Raw genomic sequence first — 23534 nt, 5'->3', positions numbered from 1 at the left:
CATTTTTCGATGCCTATCTGGGGCGACCCGTGGGTTTACGGTCCGTCTGCTGGCCTGTGGGTATTTCTTATATGTCCGCTGTTTTGTTCCCTCGGAACTAGGTGTTCTTTCCTATCCCTTTAGGAGTCCCAGGTTGCAGATTCTGAGCTTTTGGGCTGCGCCTTGTCTTCTCATTTAGCCTGCAAACGCTGGGGTATTCCTGATCATTCCTTTCCCCAATAGGTGTCAGCGTTTCCTTCAGTTTGTTCCCCCGTCTCCGTTCTTGTTCCTCTTTGTCCCCGGTCAGGGGCCCCCGCACCTGCTGTTATGTGTGTGGGGGGGTGTGGGGGGTCCACCCAACGCCGGGGGTCCTCTTTGCCTGTTGTGTTATTGGGTTGTATTATCTGATTTCGTAGCGTGCCGTCTAAGGGGGGGTGAAAGCCCCTCTCTTTCCCCCTGCTCCTGTGCGTCTGTTGCCACCCCACCCTTAATACATGGACTGCCTTCCTTGGTAATCTTTATGCAGCGACTTGGCCACATTTGCCGAGCTTTATAAATTGTCCACTGATAACCTTCTTAACTATTCCTTCCCTTATGTATGGCAAGAGGTTATGCCTTCCCTCCTTTTTGCATTTACTTTTCCCTCTTCAAGTCCTCTTGAGGGGTTCCCCACCCCTCGGGGGTTTCTCAATATTGTTTGGGTGTGTTGGAGCCCACCAGGGCCCGTACTTTTCACCCCTCCTCCACCTCCACCGCCGGACCGGCTCTGGGGCTCCACCCGACTCGCCTCACCTCTTCCATGTGCGTTTATAGTGGCTGCAGGGCGGCCCCCGCTCCAAGATCCGAGCGGTCTGCCCCGCCCGCCGTTGTCCGCTGCTGCCTCTCCCCTTCTCCCCTTCAGCCGGCGTCTCCTTCCCGCGTTCTCCCCCGGCCCCCCGATCAGGCGGCCTGCACTCCTCTCCTCCCGCCGCCCGCCGTGAAAGTCGGGCAGCTCCTTTCAAGCACACAGCGCCGGGGTTGCGGAGGGGGAAGGGGCGCACCTCAGCGCCGTAGTCTGCGCTATCCCCGGATTGTGGGGGCTCACTGGATCTCGTGCTGTGGGGGGAGGGCGGGGGGTCCCGGGTCCATGCACCCTGCTCGGGGCCTCCACTCTCCCCCAGCCTCCCCGTACTCTCCTTGCCGGTTTCACGCCGCGGGGGAGGAGCCACTCTCGGCGTGTCTCCGCTCCGTTGAGTCTCCGAGCGGCGGGTGGGGTGCGTGCCGCTGTCGCTGGGGAGGTGGGGGGCTATAGCCTCGATGCAGTCAATCTGCCTAATTTGTCCTCAGCCGCTTCTTTACGGTGCTAAGTTGTTTGGCGGTCCGGGCGGAGCACAGCTCATGTGCGACTCCTCACCCCGGCAGCCATCTTGGAAAATCCCTGTTTTTCTAACTTTTTGCCAATATACGTGGCGTGCAAATATGTTGCCATGTGTTGCAGGATCGTTTTAGATAGCGATCCGCCTTGTGGCCATGGCATAAACATTTTGTTTGCAGTTCCTTTAACCCATTCTGCACTGTACTTCTTCAGCTTAGGTGCATGTTTTGGCAACTGTTTGCACAAGTGTGTACCAACAGGGTAACGTCTTCCATGCTTAAATCTGTTTATCCTCTCCTTATATATAACACTTTGTTATGCTTTACTTTTCACAAACAAGATGAACAATATGAGCGAGCACCAATCGTTGCAAGCTCAAATCCCGTTTTTTCACAAAAAATTTTACTTTTACTTTTTCAAACAACAAGCATCAATTCATGCCATACAACATTTTGTCTATTCAATCGCACAATTTTCATGCTTTTTCACCCCAAAATTGTCTTACCTCGTGACGTCAGAAAAAAGAAAAACACAAGACAGACACGACAGACTAGACAGACTAGACAGACTCCGGCCAGCTACATAAATCTCATGCCATCTGCTTCCTCAGATGCATTTCTGCCCCTATTATTATTCCGACATGGAATGTAAGCCCATTTCTTTCAGATCGCCTTTAATCGATTCTGGTCATCTACTTCGTCCTATTAATTCAGGACTTTAAATTCAGGCTTCTTCTAGCGCTATATTAAAACCTAGGTATCTCGGCGTATACTCATCTCTTGGGTATCCTCCCGGTATCTCTCTCTATTTCTCGGGTATCCTCCCGGTATCTCTCTCTATTTCTCGGCCACCCTCGAGTCACTATTTTCCCCTTATATATGCATTATACTCTTACTCTGATGTTATTTTTGTCCCACCTCCCTCCGTTACCTTCCCTTTACTTGTTCTAAGGTATGCAACTTTTTGCCCAAGTATTCAGTCTTTTTCACTCACCATTTGCATTTTTTTCCTCTACGGACGCTCGAGATCACCGCCTTCGTTACCGCCTCTTTGTGCCGTTCGTCCAATCAACTGCTCATAGAAGTGGGAAGGGGTTTATGTGGGAAAGCAAAGGTTCCTTTAGACCTAACCTGCAGGGTTTTTACTTAGACTAACCACTATCTACGGGGAGCTTCTTGTTCTACTCAGCCCGATGGCAAAGTACTTGTGATATTGCCGAGGACCCGAAGTTACTTTTGTCGATGGCCAATGGGTGTCTTATCTAATCTATTCTAATCAATAACCATCAATCTCTGTTACCAAGTTTGCAGGATGGACCCCAGCCGGTCCATAGGACTGGGGGTTTTCCAAACAGCACTTTAAGATGAGCAGCAGCACCCTTGAGATGGATGGAGATGCAGATTCATACTCTTGAACCAAATCAATAATGACAACTCAATAGTTTGGCAAAGGGAGTCTGTTTAATGACAAGTTCAAAAAACGGGGCGTTTAATGAATATCAGCAATCGCTCGATCTTCCTTGTCGCTTCAACTCTGCTTAATTTCAGAAAAAACATGACATTTATACCAAAAACTTGTCATCGCTGATGTGTGACTCTTAAAAGTTAGCATGCAACTTTATTGGTTCTAGGAAGGTAACTTTAATATAGGTACTATATCTGTATATGGTAACAGGGAAAGGGGATTGGAGAAAGAATGGCAGGTGGGGCAACTAAGCCCTTCCTTCAATATGGCTACTGTAAACGTCACTAAAAGTACGACGTCTCATTGGTTCTACTAACTATAGAACCCTAAATTACACGGTCCACTATGATTGGGTTGGCATCAACCTCACTCATACTTTTCTACTTGTGCTTAGCAGCGTGCAGAATAGCCTGCCAGGCGCAGGGAGTTTGTCTGCACGCCAGCTTCCCTCCAATTATTGTTACAATCAATCATCACCTCAGTGGTCATGTGTCAATTATTTCTTTGTGGTTGGCCTCGAGTCTGCTTCTTGGTCTGGGAAAGTTAAGATGTCTGGGTATGGCAAAGGTCCATGCGTAGGCGTGAAAGTTTCATCCCTTCCTGCTGGTCTGGTCACGTGATTCCGACACTGTAAATCGGCCTTTCCTTCGTGCCATTTCATAGATTTGATTCAATTCTGCCAGTCGTCTGCCATCTGTGGCTTATCTTGACCTTCCCCAAACAGGATACTCTGTTCTTCTTCTCTTTAATTGTATCCACTGTTGGTCTATTTCAGCTTATATGACCTTGGCTTCTTGGCATGGTTACCTTTGTCTGAGTTTCTCTCTGTCTTTAATTCTTGATTTGTTTGCTGCAAAACTCTCCCCTTGAGACATTTAGTAACCTTTGGTTGATTCTGCTCTTGTGCATAGTGGAAGTATACTTATATAAAGTGCTCTTTGAGGTAGATATATGTACAGGTGGCGCTTGCTGCAATCTATCTTACTACTAAGCATAAGCAAGCCTCATGATTTCTGTGCTTCTTGCGGTTACTTTGCATCTGTAAACGTTTAAACTAACTGAATATCTTCATCGTGCATATGGCGTAATTTTCAGACATTTTGACATCAATGGTTTCACTTTAGGCTCAGGATATCACTTATCCAGGGTATTTTGTCTCATTTCATCATTCTCAGGTCGTTATATCTTCTATATGTGAATCAGTCTGGGTTCTTATGAAGTCACCATTCGTCTTCCTTCAGTATCTTTTTAGCTTCTCCAGATATTGCATTCTGACCATCGTCATTCTGTCTCACTTGTCAATATGGTTTTCTCAGTGGGTACCTTACTGTCCAGGTTTTCTTAGGTGTCGGTTACTTCAACAGGTGCTGTTATTCTGATAGGTACTGGACAGAGCCCAAGTGCGGCTCTCTGCCGTTTTATTTGCTCATCATGTGTCACATATTTCGGAGTGAACGTTCCTGGTACTTCAAAATGGACGGTTGGAGTGCGAATCGAGCTTGGCATCTCCTCTACAGCTGTTATAACTTTATGTTAACAGAAATGTTGCCCTCAGTTGCCACGTGGGTCTGAAACCACTCAAAAACGGTTTTAATAAATCATCAATATGGAAATCATGAACAGGTGGACTAATTCCTCAAGGCAAATCCATCTTTAAAAAGAGTTGGTCTTCTCTTACAATCAAGTTTCTCTTCACAATAGTCTTGCCATTAGCATTAAAATTGAATATTTCTTGCTATGCAGAATTATGATTATCGTAATCTGGTGTCTGAATGCAAGATAGTTCAGAGCTTCATCAGCACAGCACTTTGCAACTGAGGCTACGTGTTAACATCAACACAAAGGCAGCATACCAGACAGTGAAAATCGCAACAGAAGAAACAACGTTCGCTTATTCGGTCTACCGGAGGGGGACAAAGAAGGATGACCCAAGAGGATATCTACAACCTCTCTTACTTAGAATAGTGGACTTAGATCCCAGAACTAGACTGAACATTCAGCAAGCTCATAGTTTCGGGCAGAGAAACACTGGTCATAGCACTGTCAATCCTAGACCCAAAGGACTGATCATGTACTTTCTATGATATACTCAGACCATACAAGTCCTGGAGGCTGCAAGGAAAAAGAAGGAGATTACATGGATGGCACACGCCATTTACATCTCACAAGATGTTTCCAAGGCAATGTCAGCAAGGAAGAAACAATTCCTAGAAATGAGACCTACGATGAAACAACTGTATATACGCTATGGTATTCTTGACCCTGGAAGATGCAAGATTACCCACGACAGAACCATGATTTTTGATGACCCCAACTCTTTAGCACATTTCTTGAATGAACTCAACTCAGAAGGCATGGAGGACCAATTGAGATCACTGTACACTAACCAAGACCTAACTGGTGGCTTCTCTGCAGTACCCATTGTAACCTAAGAAAGGCTATGAGGGCGCCGTACCATGCTCGCTCTGCGTGTAATATACAATACTAGCATTCCCCTAATTGATGTGATAAATACGTTCCTGTTTAGACTCCACTCCAGGTCACTTCTGTTGAGACAATTGTACTTTGGTGGGAGAGGGGTAGAGAGGGGGAGGGATGCTTTGAGGTGTCACCACACCATAAGTGACATGCTAAAAGTGCATGCAGGAAATTGGCACACCCCAACATGTGCACTTCAAAATAGATGTGTGCCCAGCACATGGGTTTGGCTGTCCCTGCACAACAATCAACTCCCTCAAAGTTATAACACATGCTTACATGACTCTCACTCCCAAACACTCACTCACATACTTTCATACCAAAACAACAACCGATTTCACCAAGCATTGGTTTCTAGACACCCTTCTTTTTCACATACACAACACCTGTGGCATACCCTAGAGCTCATGCTAACATTCAACACTACCTTTGTCTCTTATACAAGACAATACATTGTTATGTAACCACTGCAGAAGAGGATGTGAGATTAAATGAAGTAATTAGGTATACCTGTTAACTGATAATATATATATTACCTAGCAGTGAAAGTTCAGTAGTAGAGAATATGTAGGAAAATGTAATGTTGTTGCATGTTGTTACATGTGGTCTTATGTTATACATACATCCTCCTATACTCGCAAACCTACGCTGGATGGAGCAGCCCTAAATAGCTTGCTTGAGCCACTCAACTGAACACTCCATCGTCAGGCTTTTAACCCCTTAGCTGATGAGGGTTTTCGCTCCCAGTGCTGAGCCCTTTTGTAGACATTTCAGTATGTCCCATTCAATCCCTTGTAACTTTTTTGTTACACGTAATATCCCTTTTCCTCCCACATGTAGGAGGTCATAACGCCACCAAGGATTCCTACTTTGCTGTAGGGGGGTGTGAGAAAATAACAAAAAGGTTAACACATTTTGTGTGTTTTCAGAAAATGCTAATAAAATGAGGTTCGAAGAAGCCTGTTGTTTTTTTCCTTGTAAGAGCTAGGAACAAATGGTTTGATGTTCTGAATTCACCCTTTTCCAAGCTTGAACAGGTTGAGTGTAAACAAAAAACATATCTTTTATAAAGTTACCATCTGTTTTGTGAGAGGTAGTCGATCATTCCCTTTTTTTTCGATAGGACATGCTTGGGCGGAATGGAAGAGGAGGGTAGGAAAGCTGAATGGGAAGACAGAAAGGCATACATTTCTGAAAGGTAGACAGAATTCCAAGTTCAGGAAGGGATCATTTGCGCAGGTCAGGCAACAACTATGTAGGTAAAATTCCCATAGTTTGGTAAACAAGTGGAAAAATGCCAGAAAAAAAGGTATGTGCTGGACATGTTTGGACTTTTAAGATTATGATTTCTATGAATATAGAGAAATAAAATGCACCGCTACATTTCCCTGACTCTTCTAATTAGGAAATCACACGTTTTTCATAATATTTCACAAAACAAGCAATACCACAAGCCAAAAACGGAGCCATGTGTCACGATGCCCGCTCCCGGGGAGCCGGCTCAGGCCCTGCGTCCCCGAAAGCGGACATCAAGTCCCCGGGGAAGGTCCCAGCAACCTCTTATAGGGGCCCTTTGGACAGCGTCCTGGCGCCTATGGCGCCAGGTTCAAAGAAAACGTCAGTCCTGGCGCCATAGGCGCCAGGCTCATTATGAAAGTGTTTGGGTGCACTTACCTGATGCAGACCATGCTGCAGAATCCCGGCCTCCTTGAGGCCTGAAAGGAACTACTAACTACTAATCTAGCATATGTAACCTCTGCCTCCATGCAATTACCTCCGGAATACCAGGACTTTCAGGACGTCTTCCAAAAGGAACAGGCCAACACGTTACCTCCTCACCGATTGTACGTTTGCCAAATCGATCTGGTGCCCAGTGCACAACCCCCTTGTAGCAGGATTTATGCCCTTACCGAACCTGAGAACCTGCATTTGAGACAATATTTGGATCAATACCTCGCCAATGGTTTTATTCGCCCGTCAAAGTCCCCGGCATCCTCAGCTTTGTTCTTCGTGCCTAAAAAAGAAGGCGACCTTAGAACTTGTATTGATTACCGCGCATTGAACCAGATAACGGTTAAAAACCGTTATCCTCTGCCTCTGATTCCTGAACTCCTTGACCAGGTGAAGGACGCTTGCATATACACCAAGTTAGATCTCCGAGGGGCATATCATCTGGTGCGAGTAAAAGAAGGCGACGAATGGAAAACAGCCTTCCGTACAAAATATGGATTATTCGAATCCCAGGTAATGCCTTTCGGTTGTGCAATGCGCCTGATGCCTTCCAATTCTTCATGAATGATGTCCTTCGGGAACTCATCGATGTTTGTGTTGTCGTCTATATCGATGACATTCTAGTGTACTCCTCTTCGGAATCTGATCACAGAAAACACGTTAGGGCAGTTCTGGAAAAACTGCGCCAACACAAACTATTTGCTAAACTGGAGAAATGTGTTTTCCATACCACAGAAGGTGAGTTTCTCGGTTTCATCCTGACACCCAAAGGAGTCCGAATGGACTCAAGAAAAGTGGATGCCATCCTCAAATGGCCATCACCTAGCTCTGTAAAAGGGGTTCAAAGCATGCTCGGCTTTGTCAATTTCTATCGCAGGTTTATCCCGGAATTTTCACGCATAGTACAACCCATTACTGCACTCTTGAGGAAAAATAAACCTTTTGAATGGTCTGAAGAAGCCGAGCAGGCCTTCCAGGATTTAAAAGCTAAGTTTACCTCCGCACCTATATTGAAACACCCACGTCCAGATCTCCCGTATGTCGTCGAAACTGACGCATCCAGCCTAGCCATGGGAGCAGTTCTGTCTCAAAGAAATCCTGAAACCAACCAACTGCATCCCGTAGCATTTTGGTCCAGAAAATTCTCGGCACCAGAGATTAATTACGCAATCACTGACAAAGAACTGTTAGCCATAAAGTCCGCTTTTAAAGCCTGGCGGCATTACCTGCTTGGCGCTCGACATACCATCACGGTGATCACTGATCACCGGAATTTACAGTATTTGAAAACCGCCAAGGCTCAGTCATCACGGCAGCTCCGATGGGCCTTGTTTTTCGCTGAATTTGATTTCTTGATTACCTATCGACCTGGTGGCAAGAACTGCAAAGCAGACGTCTTATCCCGAATTGGAATCGGAGAATCTGATACAAACTCAGAACCAGTACCAATAATTCCCAAACAGAGAATTCTAGTCATGACTTTGTTACAGACGCTTGAAGACAATCAAGTCAGAGTGAAACAACTCCTGGACCCTACAGTCCTACAGGATTGGATACAAAAGGGATCAGACTTTACCATAGATAATGGTTTACCTTATTACCAAGGACGCTTATTCCTGCCGCACAAGGATTTACACGAAATAGTTATTTCAGGTTATCATTAATAGAGGGACACCCCGGTATTGCCAAGACAATGGAAAAGGTGAAACGACAATTCTGGTGGCCCTCTTGGCGAAAAGATGTTAAATCTTTTGTGATGTCCCGTGGTGTTTGCGCCCAAAATAAAGGTCAAAAGAAAAGACCAGCCGGTCTCCTTCAACCTCTAGACATACCGCCAGCACCCTGGCACACCCTATCAATGGATTTTATTACGGACTTGCCTCCTTGTTCGGGATACAATACCATTCTGGTAATTGTGGATTTGTTTTCCAAAATGGCCCACTTCATTCCTTTGAAAGGTTTACCTTCAGCTTCTGTCCTAGCCAAAGAATTCCTCGAAAATATTGTTCGGCTACATGGATTCCCATTTATACTAATCTCTGACCGGGGAAGCCAATTCATTTCCCACTTCTGGCGCAAATGTTGTCAAATGGCACAAATCGACGTAAGATTATCGACCAGTCACCACCCTCAGACCGATGGTCAGACCGAGAGGACAAATCAGACCCTTGAGCAGTACTTACGGTGTATGTTACAGCAATCTGAAAGCAACTGGAAAGACATTCTTTGGATAGCCGAATAAGCATATAATAATTCGGTACACTCTGGAACTGGCCATAGTCCTTTTTATACTTTGTTTGGACATCACCCTCGAACCTCAAACCTCGACTCACCTCAGAACCTCGGAGTGCCCGCAGTAGAACATCTGCATTCTACCATTACCCGAGCCTTCAAAGAGGCAACCACGCATTTACAACAAGCCAAGAGAAAATACAAGGAGAATGCTGACCTACATCGGAGTGAAGCACCTCCGTATCAGATTGGGGATCAAGTGTGGTTAGCTACCAGACATTTACCGCTCAAAGGGCCTCGAACTTTTAACCCAAAATATCTGGGACCTATTCTATTACGGCAATTATTAACCCAGTAGCGGTTAAACTTGATTTACAAGCTAATATGCGAATTCACCCTGTTTTTCATGTGTCACTTCTGAAACCAGTGGTACCCGGAACCCGACTACTCAAACCTCCAGAACCTATTCAAATAGATGGGGAACCCGAATTCGAAGTGAAGAACATTTTAGATTCAAAAATGTTTAGGTCAAAGCTTTTCTACCTAATTGATTGGAAGGGGTACGGACCTCAGGAGAGGTCGTGGGAACCCAGTGACCATGTGCATGCACCTCGATTAGTCAGGAAATTCCACCGACTCTTCCCAAACAAATCAAAACCCCCGGAGGGAACAACCTTGGGAGGGGCCTTGGGGGGGAGTGCTGTCACGATGCCCGCTCCCGGGGAGCTGGCTCAGGCCCTGCGTCCCCGAAAGCGGACATCAAGTCCCCGGGGAAGGTCCCAGCAAACCCTTATAGGGGCCCTTTGGACAGCGTCCTGGCGTCTATGGCGCCAGGCTCATAGAAAACGTCAGTCCTGGCACCATAGGCGCCAGGCTCATTATGAAAGTGTTTGGGTGCACTTACCTGATGCAGACCATGCTGCAGAACCCCGGCCTCCTTGAGGCCTGAAAGGAACTACTTTACCTGTGGGACTCACCACCCGGGCGTGGTCGGGGAAGGATACATACCTGATTGGAGGAAGGACACGTTCTAGGAACTTCTTCCAAGGCTATTTAAACCACACCCGATCAGCCACACGTGCTTCGCGTTGTTCTGCATCTAGCAGCTGGTTGCTCACCGTGTCTGCTCCTGCATCTTGACTTCTGCCACACCTGCCAGCATCCTGAATCACCTGCAAAGGAAGGGAACAAGAGAACAGAAGAAGGAAAAGGCCTCACCTGCTAAATCTGCATCCCAGAGACATTTCGCCGGCAATCCTGAAAAGGAAGGCATTTATTTTTAAAAGCACATCGCATCGATCGCTGCAGTGCCGCATTCTACTCACCTTTACAGGGCGCCTCCATGTTCAGCAACGACCATCCGGATTCGCAGTCGCGCCCCCGCGCCTAGGGAGAAAAAGACAAGAACAAAGGTGAGAGAAAGAAGGGAAAAGGGAAGCTAAAATTCCATGTCAAGACTTACCTGTTGGGTCATTCCCTTTTCATTTCGGGTCCGCGCCGCATCCAGGCATTTTCGGACCCCGGCCCCTAAGGGGAAAAAGACATCAGCGTTAATGAGTGAATGAAAGGACATTACCAAAACACTCATTAAAGACTTACCTGATTTCCACAAGGATTTCACCGCTCACCTCGGGTCGGTGCCTGTTCCCCGGCATTCCGTACCCCGGCCCCTATGCGGAAAAAGACACTAGCATTAGAACATTAATGCATGGACACAAGGGGAACCACTTATAGAAAAACTTACCTGGAAGCCAAGCAAGTTTGGTTCTCCGATTGCATTACCCCGCAGACAGTTAACCCCCTATTCTCACCTACAGAAGGATACTTCTGCGAGTCAGAAAAGCCAGATCTGGGGCCCGGTCCAGTCCGTCTTCCGAACCCTGCGCATCACCTTAGACGAGGTCACAGCAGCGCGAACCAGGCCAGCGCCCCCGTGGGAGTCAGGTGAGCGTTACACCATGGTACACAGGATTTTTATGCAGATGGCCTAAACAGATGTACTTAGCATTTGAAAATAAGGAAAACAAATGTGGTGAAGAATGGCAAGCATACATTTTTGAAAGAGCACAGGCACACCATTTGAAGATTGGTGACTTGTGGAGGTTTACAAAAGCGTACAGTGCCTAACGCAGCGACTAAATGTAGGTCACATTTGGGAAATGAGAGGGTTGTGTAACCAAGTGCAGTAGGAAATGTATGAAACGTTATCAAAACCAAGAGAAAACAAGAAATGTCCTATCTTGCCACATTCCCACAGGTGTCCCGATATAAATGGTACCTCACATGTGTTGGTGCACTGACCTGGGCACAAAGGGAAACGGCTAAACCACTGGTACATCAAACTCCCTGGGAAATACTGGATTTGGCCGTCTAGACAACACACAGATTTGAGAACCCCATTCATTTTCTGAAAAGAAGACCACCGTGGGAATCCAACGAGGTCTGACTTTTGCAAATCGACCTAGAAATTATTACCCACAAGGCCCAGCAAAGTCCAAAATGTAGGGAAAAACACACTATTTTGAGATATTTGCCACCAGGAAACCACCGAAACAGGCCAGCAACAACACATGCCCTACCTTCCCATGTTACAACAGGTGTCCTCACAAAAACAGTCTCTCACATGGATGTGTGCGCTTACCTGGGAGGACAAGAAAAAGTGTCAACCATCCCAAAGTCCAGAGGCAGTCTCAGGGAGCCCCAGCAGGGTCCCCATTCCTCCCTGGAGGGAAAAGCTGTAACATAGCATGACCAGAGCTCTGGGATGCTGGTGGTGCTGCCTCCAGCATTGGGTGGCTGCCTGGCATGTGGGCAGACCACTCCCCAGCTCAGCAGTGGTCATCGGACAACCCAGAATGGTCCCCTTCGCTCCCAGGAGGGAAAAGCTGTTAACGCAGCATGGCCAAAGCGCCAGGACGGCCAGAGGTGCTGCTGCTGGGCTTTGGCACCTGCCTCCCATGTGGGTCGACCATCCCCAAGTCGAGCAGCAGTCCCAGGGAGACCTGGAAAGGTCACCATCCCTCCCCAGAGGGAAAAGGGTCAACACTGCACATCATGAGCTCCAGGACTTCTGGGGGTGCTGGCCCCGTCCTTGCGTGCCTGGCTACAATGCGGGTTGACTGTCCAGAAGTACAGCCAAAGTCTCAGGGAGCCCCGGCAGGGTCCCCATCCTGTCTCACCTGCTAGTCCCTGAGGAGCTCTCTCTCAGGTGGCCATGGCACAGCCATCACCTTTGGTTCCAGGCCCTGGGGGTGGACCAGTGCGGGAGGATCATCTGTGTGAGGGGTTTCGGGGAGAGGGAGTTGGACACTGGATGGCAAGGCACGGTATCGCTCCCCTTGTAACACCTTTACCCCATCCTACCAGGTAGGATACTTGTGAACCTTATCCCCACCTTCCTTGCTCCAACACTTTCACACCCAAGCAGTGTATCTGACATGTCCCGCTACTATTGTCAGGCGAGGCCAGGCAATTACTGACAATCATTCAGATCTAACTTCCATTAAACTTCCCCACACGGATAAAAGACAGAGCACGAGAGCACACTTTGAGTGAGGCAAAGCACACACAGATACAGCGGTTTTGAGTCGGCAGCTGAACGAGAAGAGAAAGACGGCAAACCAAGAAGGGTTCATTTGAATGGAATTACCCTTGACCTTTTTGGCAAGATGCCGTCACTTTCAAGAAATCTTTGAGGCAGAAGGCGTAAGGCCAGGAAACCAGACGGAAGAATCCTACATTGTGTGTCGGAGATACCCAAGGCCCTACCACATAACTGACCAAGGCGGGGAGGCTGCTGCCGTGGTATTGTCCTTGGGTCCAAGAACAAAAAAGTGCCAGAAAGATCAACAGAGCCGGTGAGTTGGGGAGACCGATGCAAGACCGGTCTGTGTTGAAGTCAAGGTTGCAAGTGGCAACATTGTATAACAAGCGCTGGAACAAACATTGTTAAATGTGTGTGATACAAGACGCAAGTAAAGCTAAACTGCTGATGAATGTTTGAACTGGAGAAGATACAATGCCATTGACAGAGTGGTCCGGCACCATGGATGTGCTCAATCGAAGGTCTCTGTAAGGTATCCTGCCAAAAGAAATGAAAGGAAAGTAGAAGATTGATGAGAACAATTGTGTGAAGTGAATCGAAGTGGTCCTGTGATGGTTTAAGCAAAACTCATCGCACATTTGAAATGCTTTAATTTTGTTATCCAGAGTGGGGGATCCGAGCCCGAATGAGGGAGATCCTTATCAAGTGGACCCGAGCCCGAATGAGGGAAATCCATATCAAGAGGATCGAAGCCTGAATGAGGGAGATCCATGAATCGAGCCCGAACGAGGGCGACCAGGTGTGAACATTGTGATACAAAGGGGGTCTCAGCCTGAAGGAGGGAGTACCATGATGAACATTGAAAGTGAGAACTTGCGCATATGAAAATCCTGAGAGGAATTGAACTTTGAGATTTGTTTATTATGACAGACCCTCTGCAGTAAAAGACTGTTATTGGAAAAGAGTCTTTGGCAGAAGGCCTTGATGTCTGTGCTTTGAACTGCATCCTCGTGGCCGAAAAGCCAGAGTGTGTGCAAAGCTCACACGTGACGCCTTGCCCCGTGCTGAAAACATGGGAAGGGAAGCCAACTGCTCCACCGTCCTTACATTATTTCTTGAACCCTTTACTTTTTGCATACGCCATTGTCCCACACCCTTCTGTATTTAGAAGTAAGGATTGGCAATAGGTTTATTAGTATAGGCCCTTTTATCTGACAGAGACCTGACTAGGACTGTGTTGTTATTTGATGGTCATAGATTGCTCCCATCCTTAGATTTAGGTTTAGATAGGGGTTCAACCAACCCATTTGAAGTTCAATAAACACCTTTGAACTGTGATCACTTGGGTCTGTCTTCACTGCTTGATACCATGCCTTCCTCTCACTATCCGGAGGGAAAAGCTCTAACGCAGTGCAGCCAGAGCTCCAGGACCGTTGGGGGTGATGTTACCGGCCATGGGGGCCTGTCTCCCATGTGGATCGATCTTTCTCATTTTGGTTGTGGTGAACAGGCCCTGGGGATACTCTTATGGCACCCATGGATGTGGTACAGAGCAGGGTATGGGCTGGTGGCAGCTCCATGCTGAATTTGACAGGTACTCTGTGTATCCTCCATTTCGGGATACCCAGGCCCTGCCATAGGAATCAGTGGATTCCTGATAGGAGACAAGATGGCCCCTGTGGCCTCTTGCTTTCTATAACCTGTTATATTGTTTTCCCAAAGACCTGGGAAGCCCTCACTCTGTCCCTTCCCCTAACTGGCTGTTAGGTAGAAGAACCATATATGGTATTGTGGGGAAGTCCAGGCCAGACAGGCTGGAGCCTTCCCAGTGACTGTATGTTGTGGGTACACCCTTGGGGTGGGACCTGGGTGAAAGTTGTGTAAGACAACATACATTTCATGTTATGGGTGCCTGGGTGTATTGTGTGTGACACAAAGAATTAGACAGACCTGCCCGAAACTGTCTGAATGCAGTGTGGTGTGCTGAAAGGCTGGGTGCTTGCCCCAATCCACATTCCTTGTTGTGAGTGTCTGGATGGAAGAGAATGGCCTGAATGCACTGTGAGCCTGATTGGCTGCCTGCCTGCATGAATGCCCTTCTGAATGATTGGCTGCCTGGGCCTGGCTCAGCAGTGTGAATGAGAGACAGAACAGTATATCTGGTGACCTCTCACTTACCAGAATGGTTCAGAGGCTGAGATCGAACCTTGATGCTTAACCTTGGAGCCCAGCTGGAAGAAGAAGGTTTGCTGCTGCTTGCCGTTGACAAAATCTGAAAGCTGTCATGTTTGTCAAGGACTGATCCAAGAGAGGACCTGGCTAGGAGACCTCTTCCCGTGCTACGTGGGAACATCGGCAGAAAGCTAATCTACACCAAGGCACCCTGGAAGCCAGTCCCAAAAGACTGTCGACCAGAGACGGGGATCGCCGAGGAATCTGAAGGGAAGCACCCAGACATCGAAGTCCATCATCGTCGACCAGGGTTCGGAGAACCGCTGTGACCGCTGGAAACCCGTCGAGTCATGTTGCCCAGAAGCGGGGACAGCTTGACATTCTGCTGCTCAGCGGCCGAAGCCCCAACGCTCCACCTTTGCCTAAGACATTTAAAACAAAGGACTCCCTTGCCATCACCGTGAACTACTTTGTCCCACCAGAGAAAGTTGAGGTCGTTGACAGGCCGAGGAGAATCCGCCGGTGGGTTTCCTGCCACCCAAAGTCCACAAAGACACAGACTAACGAAGATCCGAAAGCCAGCCATGGTCAGGTCCCGATCGTCGACGCCAACTCCGGGCCTACATTCTTCATTGAATCTGCTTTCTGGCAACAAACTCTTGTCATCGAGGTGCACCGCATGCCTTGTCCTCGCAGCACATCCATGATCGATCGTCGACCAGCACCGCCAAGGCCGAAGCTGCTGTCACGACGACAGTGTTCACATTTTCTTTGTAGAATCTCAACACCCTGTGGCTCCTGCTTTAAAGGGAGTTCACCCACGAGGGATCCGTCGATGAACTGTCAATGAAACTCTGCTAAACCAGGTACATTGGGGTAGTAGAATATTTTACCAGGAAACAAGACTATTTAACAATAATGGACTGGGCGTGTTAATACACTTTATTTACAGGTTGCCCAGATGGGGGCATTCTCACACAGAACTGTGTCTTAGTAGCAAAAGAACTATTCTGCCATTGTTTAACCTAACTTGTTTTCCTTCCTATGTCTGATGTTGATTCACATTACTATTTGATTTCTATGCCATTGGAATTGTCAGCAGTTGCTGCATTTTAAAGGGGTCAAGAGTGAACTGTGGTACCACATAGACATTGTACATATTTACCATATCAGATTTGACAAAGCATAAATTGTGCTATTGATTGTGTATATATATATTGAACCTTATTTATATAAAGAACTGTGTTATCACATAACAGTGTGTGGACATTCCTTGTGGGGGTTTGGGGACTACACTATACTTAGGTACCAGCCTACATCACCTCCTGAGAGCTAAAGCCTTGGTTGCTCGTCCATTGCTACCAACAATAGGGAACCTTGGCTGGGGTGCTCTGTGCTTCTACTCTACCATATAGGGCAGGAGTACAGATACCCCCCTCCAGTCTTTACAGTCACCCATGTGGGTTAACCGTCCCCAAGCCTAGCGGCAGTCCCAAGAAGCCCCAGCAGGGTCCCATCCCTCACTGGAGGGAAAAGATGTAAAGCGGCACAGCTGGAAATCCAGGACAGCCGAGAGTGCTTCCCCGGCCTTGAGCGCATGTCTTCCATGTGGGTTGCGACTGCCCACAAGCCCAGCGGCGGTTCCAGGGAGCGCTGGCGGGGTCCCTGTCCTCCCCGGAGAGAAAAGCTGTAACACGGCATGGCCAGATCTCCAGGACGGCCAGGGGTGCTGCAAGCGGCCTTGGGTGCCTGTCTCCCATGTGAGTCGACTTTGCCCAAGCCCAGTGGCGGTCCCAGGTCTGCCATGTTACAGCCCTTCCCTCCGTGGAGGGATCAGGGGCCCCATCCCTCCCCAGAGGGAAGGGCTGTAACATGGCAGGGCAAGAGCTCCAGGACAGCCAGGAGTGCTTCCCCTGGCCTAGGGCATCTGCCTCGCACATTTGTCGTCCGCCCCCCAGCCCAACAGTATTCATGGGGCGACTAAGCAGGGTTACCGTCCCTCCCAGGAGTTCTAGGACGGCCGGGGGTGCTGCCTCCAGCCTTGGGCACCTTTCTCCCATGTGGGTCAACCATTCCTAGGTCCAGTAACAGTCCCAGGGAACCCTGGCAGGGTCCCCATCCCTCTCCTGGAGGGAAAAGCTATAACGCAGCACAGCCAGACTCAGAAGTACAAGTCAGAAAATTCAGAATCCGCCCTAAGGAACCTGATAAAACTAAAATGTGAATTTAATTTTAAAAATCAACTATAGCGGTCAATATAATGATGGTAAATATTAAGGCAAAATACCACGGAGGATCAAAAAGGCTGGTAAACTACTGGTGAGATACTTGACGGGTAAAAGAGAAAACTCAAAAATAGACTCCATTAAGGACTAAATGGGGAAAACCCTTACTAAGGATAAAGTGATAGCAGAGGTATTCACAGATTTCTGTTGCACACTTTACTCTTCCGATACTTCCACCTCTCCCAATATGCAGGCAGACCTTGCCACATGCTTAGACAGCATTCCAGTAAATAGATCAAGAAAAGTAGACATAAAGGACCTGAACATTCCTATTACAACAACAGAATGTATCAAAGCAATCTCTTCGATGAAGAAAAGGAAATCACCAGGGCCTGATGGTTATTCCATAGAATTTGACCAAGTCTTCATGACTACCTTAACTCCCAGGCTACTAAATCTATATGATCATTTCCGCAACAATGCCCCATCCACTGGGACCTTTGAAGAAGCCAACATTATTGTTTTACTTAAAGGTAACAAAGATACCACCATCTCAAAAAAATGATTGACCTATCCCACTAATCAATGTAGATTGGAAGATCTATGCCAATAGTTTTGCCTCAAGACTGGAGAAAATTCTGCCGCTCCTGATCCAAAATGACCAAGTTGGTTTTATAAAAAGGAGATAAGCCAATGCAAACTCTAGACTGAAATCTGACATACTAGCCCTTTCTAACCCTAACCTAGAACCCAGATTTATAATGGCTCCAGACGCTGAGAACGCGTTTGACTGCTTAGAATGCAACTTTTTGTTTCAAGCACTGAGATGGCATGGCATCAGTGATCCCTTTATCGCTTTGGTCAAATGCCTATGTCACACCCCGAGGGGCCTCAATCAGTGTCGACAATACAGTCTCAACCCTGTTCCCTCTAAACAGAGGCACCAGACAAGGCTGCCCGTTATCCCCACTACTTTATATCTTTGCACTCGAACCACTGCTGGAATCCATCAGAAGAGATGTGAATATTACGGGTATACAAAATCATAATCATCATTTCAAACTAGTTGCATACGCAGACAATGGGCCTCATTCCGACCCAAGCAGTAGCAGTGCCAGTAAAAACGGGATGGCTGCCGCCAGAGTCGTGTTTATTTCCGGCGCCTGGCTTTGGGGAATTACCGGGGCATTACAGTTCTGGCAGTCCCGGAAGCCAGGAGCCGGAAAAAAGTAACTCCCCATTCCCATTTGAGTCCCATAGGACTCAATGGGAATGGGGAGGATGGAAGCACCGGCACCATTGGTACTGGACCGGCACACTCGTAATGAGGCCCAATGTTTTTATTCTTCTCTCTAACCTCTGCACCACATTGCAGCGGGCAGTGCCTCATATAGAGATTTATGGAAATGTACCCGAATATAAACTAAACAGAGAAAAGACAGAGCTCTGTCCCTTATCAGTTATATGCATTAAGAACAACCTCGACGATCTGAGCCTATGTTGGAAAAGAGACCACATTAAATACATAGATTCAACTCTGTCCAAAGTCCAAACTGCCACAATTGAAAACATAAGGGAAAAACTAGAAAAACTGGCCTGTCTATGTCCAACATGGTGGGGCAGACTGGACACAATCAAAACAATAATCTTGCTGATAATACTTTACCCTTTAGCAATGATCCCAATCTCCTTCAATAACAAATTCTATAAGGAAGTGGACTCAATCCTGACAACATTTCTGTGGAAGGGCAAACCACTGAAAATCTCAATTAAAAATCTCCAAGCAGATAAAGATCATAGAGGGGTTACATTTCCTAATTTCCTAGCATACCATAAAGCCTTCATACTAGCACAAATTCCAATTAACCAAATTACGTGCCACCCACTACTGGACACGTGTGAAGCTTCAAGATGGTTAGAACTGGAAGAAGCTCTTTCGTATCCATTCCCATTAGATCGCAGACTCAACATGAGAAATCCAAACACAAAGACCACCTAATAGTAGCCGCATCGTCAAAGATATTAACTATGTTCACTAAAACGCCTGGTTCAAACCAAAATAAACTCTGTGTTTCCTCAATGTGGCGCAACCCCAGGCTAACTATTGACAAAACAACGCTGTATTGGGCCCAATGTATTGAAAGGAAGATATTCTACACACGCCAACTCTGGCCCACTAGCTCATCTCTCACCTTTGCAGATCTCAAAGTTAAATATGGGCTCCCTTCAAATGAGTTTGGTAAATACCAGAAATTAATTAGGGCAATAACCAAACTCAAAGCAAACGACCATACAGTGGATAAAACACTGCAGATGACATTCTGCTGGGAAGAAAACTATACAAGGCCAGTGCATTCTATAAAAACTAATTTGTAAAAGTATAGGAAAAGCTTCAAGATCTGCCAGAAAATCCCAAACCCTCTTTTTCGTCCTACTCAGAGGTCTATGGGGACAAGGCCAAAATTGCCCCAAACTCAACGTGCTGGAGATGTATAGATACTCAAGAAGTAGGCTCAGTCAGGGTCGGACTGGGACAAGAAATAGGCCCGGACACCCAAAAAAAAGTGGCCCAACCCTTGCTTCAAAAAAGTGGCCCACCCAGCGCCTCAAAAAAAGTGGCCCTCAAACCATCATCCGTGAATCGCCTACCACACTTCTCACTGTGCAAACATGGATGTTTCTACAGTATCAGTGCCATTAATGAAACACAACCTTTCACCCCTTGACAAAACAGGAAGTGGCATCAAAAGTAGACTAATATGGTTATGATTTAACTAATGTGATATGCATTTCATACAAGAATGGATCACCATATGTATCATTAATATCTGTGTGTATAGATCCATATTGTCAAATTACTGTGAATACCAGCAGACGTCCGAGACGTCCAAGGTGAAATGATAATATGTTATTGTACAGCACTTACGCTTAAACTCTTTTTTTATAGAACAAATATGCATACAATATCACCCAACCTGTGTTGGTATTCATTTATCGACCTCAGAAGGATGGAAGGCTGAGATTGTTTGAACCTGCAACCTGCAGATCACACACTCATCGCAGCAGCGAGCGCTCAACCCACTAAGCTATCATATCGGCTATAGTAAAATAGAGCAATTATTCCATAGTGTGGATACCATTAATCTGGTAACTGAGACACAGTGGCTTTCAAAAGGAGATGGGGATTTACACAGACCGTGAGAACCTTTCCAAGGCCAGAGACTCAAACATCCAAAGGCACAGTTAAGCAGTTGCCAACAGACCAGCACTGGACTCATTAAAGTGATTTGTGGCATTAAATACATCGTTGAGGGGCTACAATGCCCCCAAATGATAGTTAAGCACGGTTACATGCCAACTGACCACATCTAATAAGAGTTTTGTGAAGTGCCTAAGTGAAGCAAACACCTGATTTTAAAGTGACTTATGTAAATTCCAGCAACGGAGGCCAAAAGTAAAACATGCATATATGGCTTTAAGATGCAACAAAGAAAAAGGCATGAAATATAGAGGGACGCAGCTCAGTTCCTGAATGTCAATTTGCCACACACCTTACAAAGGGTATGCCACTTAATTGCGCGATACACTCATGATGCTGGCAACGTGCAGCACGCACACCCTTTTAGCCACTGTAATAACAAATAAAGGCAGCGTTATCCGACACAATACCAAATGCGTCTTAATGAAATGTCCTCTAGGATTGAGATTGATATTTTTTTAACATAAATTGGTTATGTCTGAAATATTCAGAGACCTTTATTGCATTAACAGTTCCATCAAAATATTACCAAAGAGTGTCCACTGTGACACGTGTCCAACTGCTGCCTGGTGCAATGCTACAACAAAGTTTCAACCCCAGCGGTTTCCTACACTAAAAAAATGCAGCACCAAAATGCACTTTGGTGCAAGTTTCGTAGTCGAACAACAGACAGCTTCTGAACATAAGTAGTACACCTCGCCCCGAATCACTAGAGACACACCTCCAAAGGCAACATACGCCAAGCCTCCTGAATCAAAACAGAGGACAAGTGCAACACACCAGAGATATTAATACAACAAGGAGATGGCTAAGCACTTGGTGGCCATCTTAAATGCTCATGGTGCCCACATTTACTGACATCGAAGACAGATGCTAAGGGACTTTCGAACAGCTGCAGAGTTTTTCAAACGCCACCTATATGGTCCTGCAAACGAAGATTACCCGCTGACACTGACGTTGATGAACGCAATAGAGGAAACACTGTCTGGTGTCTTTCTGCGGGGAGGCTGCGTTCCTTCAGATGCAATTGACAATCACAGGGCCACTTGAAGTATTGTAAAATGACAAGTGCGACAGTGCCGTTACCCACGTGTCCTAATGACAGGCATCATAAAACAAAGACGCTTTTACGTCCACTTGAAATGTTGACAGTAACATAGTATTCTAGTTGCAGAGCAACCGAAGAACTTCCTGCCACAGTTTCCATGGAAATAACATGTTCCGCATCTCATGTGAGACAAAGAGGTGCCAGCTCCCTTCAAATCCACCTGATGAAACCCTTATTTAGTGCGGCGTCACAACACTGGCAAGAAACCTTCACATCTAGTGCTTTAACTGGATTCAAAAAAGTGTGCTGTGTTTAACCAAAATAGAAAGGGTTTTGTAAATAAACGTGTATGTGCAACAAGCAGATAGAAATGACATTCTCTGTACAGCATTAGCTACACAATTCAGAGCCAATGAAAGAAAGGGACTTGAAACAAGTAACAGTGTTCCTATTTTCAACATTTTGCAAAAACAGAGAAAATGAGTGACCACTATTAAAAAAGGCAAACCATTACATTGTTCTAAATGGGCACTTGATATCACGCCACTCACAATTTGCTTCAGAATGGCTGGGTGTGTGGGTTCGAAGTGGGGCGAAAATAACGGTTTGAAACATGTCATGCAATGCAAACACTCACTGATTCCTGGAGTTTTCTGGCTAAACGTTGTGGCCACCAGCCCAGGGAGGAGAGTTTTCCTCAGCACTGAGGGGAGAGACAGCATGTCCTCTGCTTAATGTCCGACAACGAAAGGCGAAGAATAGCCCCGTCAACAGATGTCAACACCTGCTTTTCCCGGTTGCTAGTCCCAAAATCACTTCAGAGAGCCCAGTGCACTGTCACCGGTGTGTAATTCCAGCAGCTCTGGGCGGTGCCTGAAGACCTCTCCGCGCGCTTCGACCTAACTTCCGAACACTGGAAAAGCAGCCAACCAGGAAGGAGCCCGAGCTTCAAACGCATGCCACAGTCTCTCTGCACACACCTTTCACTCGCTGGACGCCACATGAACGGGGGTAGCACAGGGAGCGAAGGAGGGAGGAAAGTGCTGCCCTCCCCCCAGGCCACCTTACTTACTGTGTATCATTTGGACTATAGAATGTTGTTCTAATAGCTTTGCCACTCACATTTTTACTTGAAATACGCGCATGATGTTGGTGAATACGGTTTTCATGCCTTATTTTTTCACCTTCTCTGGTTAGCATAATTGGTAATTACTCTTTGAAGTAAAATACCGTCTATACCAAAATGGCAAAATAATGCCCTGTTGTAAGCTCATATCTACCAGTTTACCACTGGTGGTAAAATTACCGCTGGCAGCAAGCACTTTACCTCCGGCGATCACCATTACTGAACAAAATAGGCCTGGAGCTGGGTGAAGAGGAGAGTGGGTGCTGAACGACGCCAAACCCGAGGAAACGGGGATCATGGCTGGGGGTATGCAGGCCAGGAGCTGGAGAGCAGAGTCTGTGTAATACAAAACACTGGGAGGGAGCAGGCCGGGCTGAGGCAGCCCTGCCCAGCCCTGCCGCTCCCTCCCAGTGTTTTGTAACACTGACTGCTGCTGGCGCCAGGGTGTCGCGGGCCGCGGCAGTTGGCCGCCGGCCCGCCACATTTATCAAAGAAAGGTAACATTGAAGTGTTACCTTTCGCTGCATCTGCGGCGGGCTGGCGTCGGCGGGCGCGGGGCTGCATTTGCAAAGGATCTGTAAGTAACTTACTTACAGATCCTTTGCAACTTGCATCCGTCCGGCGAGGCCGAGGCCCTGGGGGCTGGTTCCTGAAGTGTGAAGCCCACGCCTGGGCTGAAACCGGCCCACATGGGCTTCAGGAACCGGCCCCCAGGTCTCCGGCCATGATTTTGCATCGGCCACGGGCCGATTGGCCGACGACCCAGTCCGACGCTGGGCTAAGTAGAGCATATGCTTGTATCCTGCCCATGCCTGTCCAAGTTTTGGAGTGAGATAACAAAGAAAATCATAGACATACTGCAACTGAATTTAAATATCTCACTAAAGGAACTCTGCCTCAACACCCTCAACAAAGATAACAA

This window comes from Ambystoma mexicanum, chromosome 4q (assembly GCF_040938575.1).
Source record: "Ambystoma mexicanum isolate Mex_15411 chromosome 4q, UKY_AmexF1_1, whole genome shotgun sequence".
In the NCBI taxonomy this organism is placed as follows: domain Eukaryota; kingdom Metazoa; phylum Chordata; class Amphibia; order Caudata; family Ambystomatidae; genus Ambystoma; species Ambystoma mexicanum.
Note: the sequence above shows the minus strand (reverse complement) of the source record.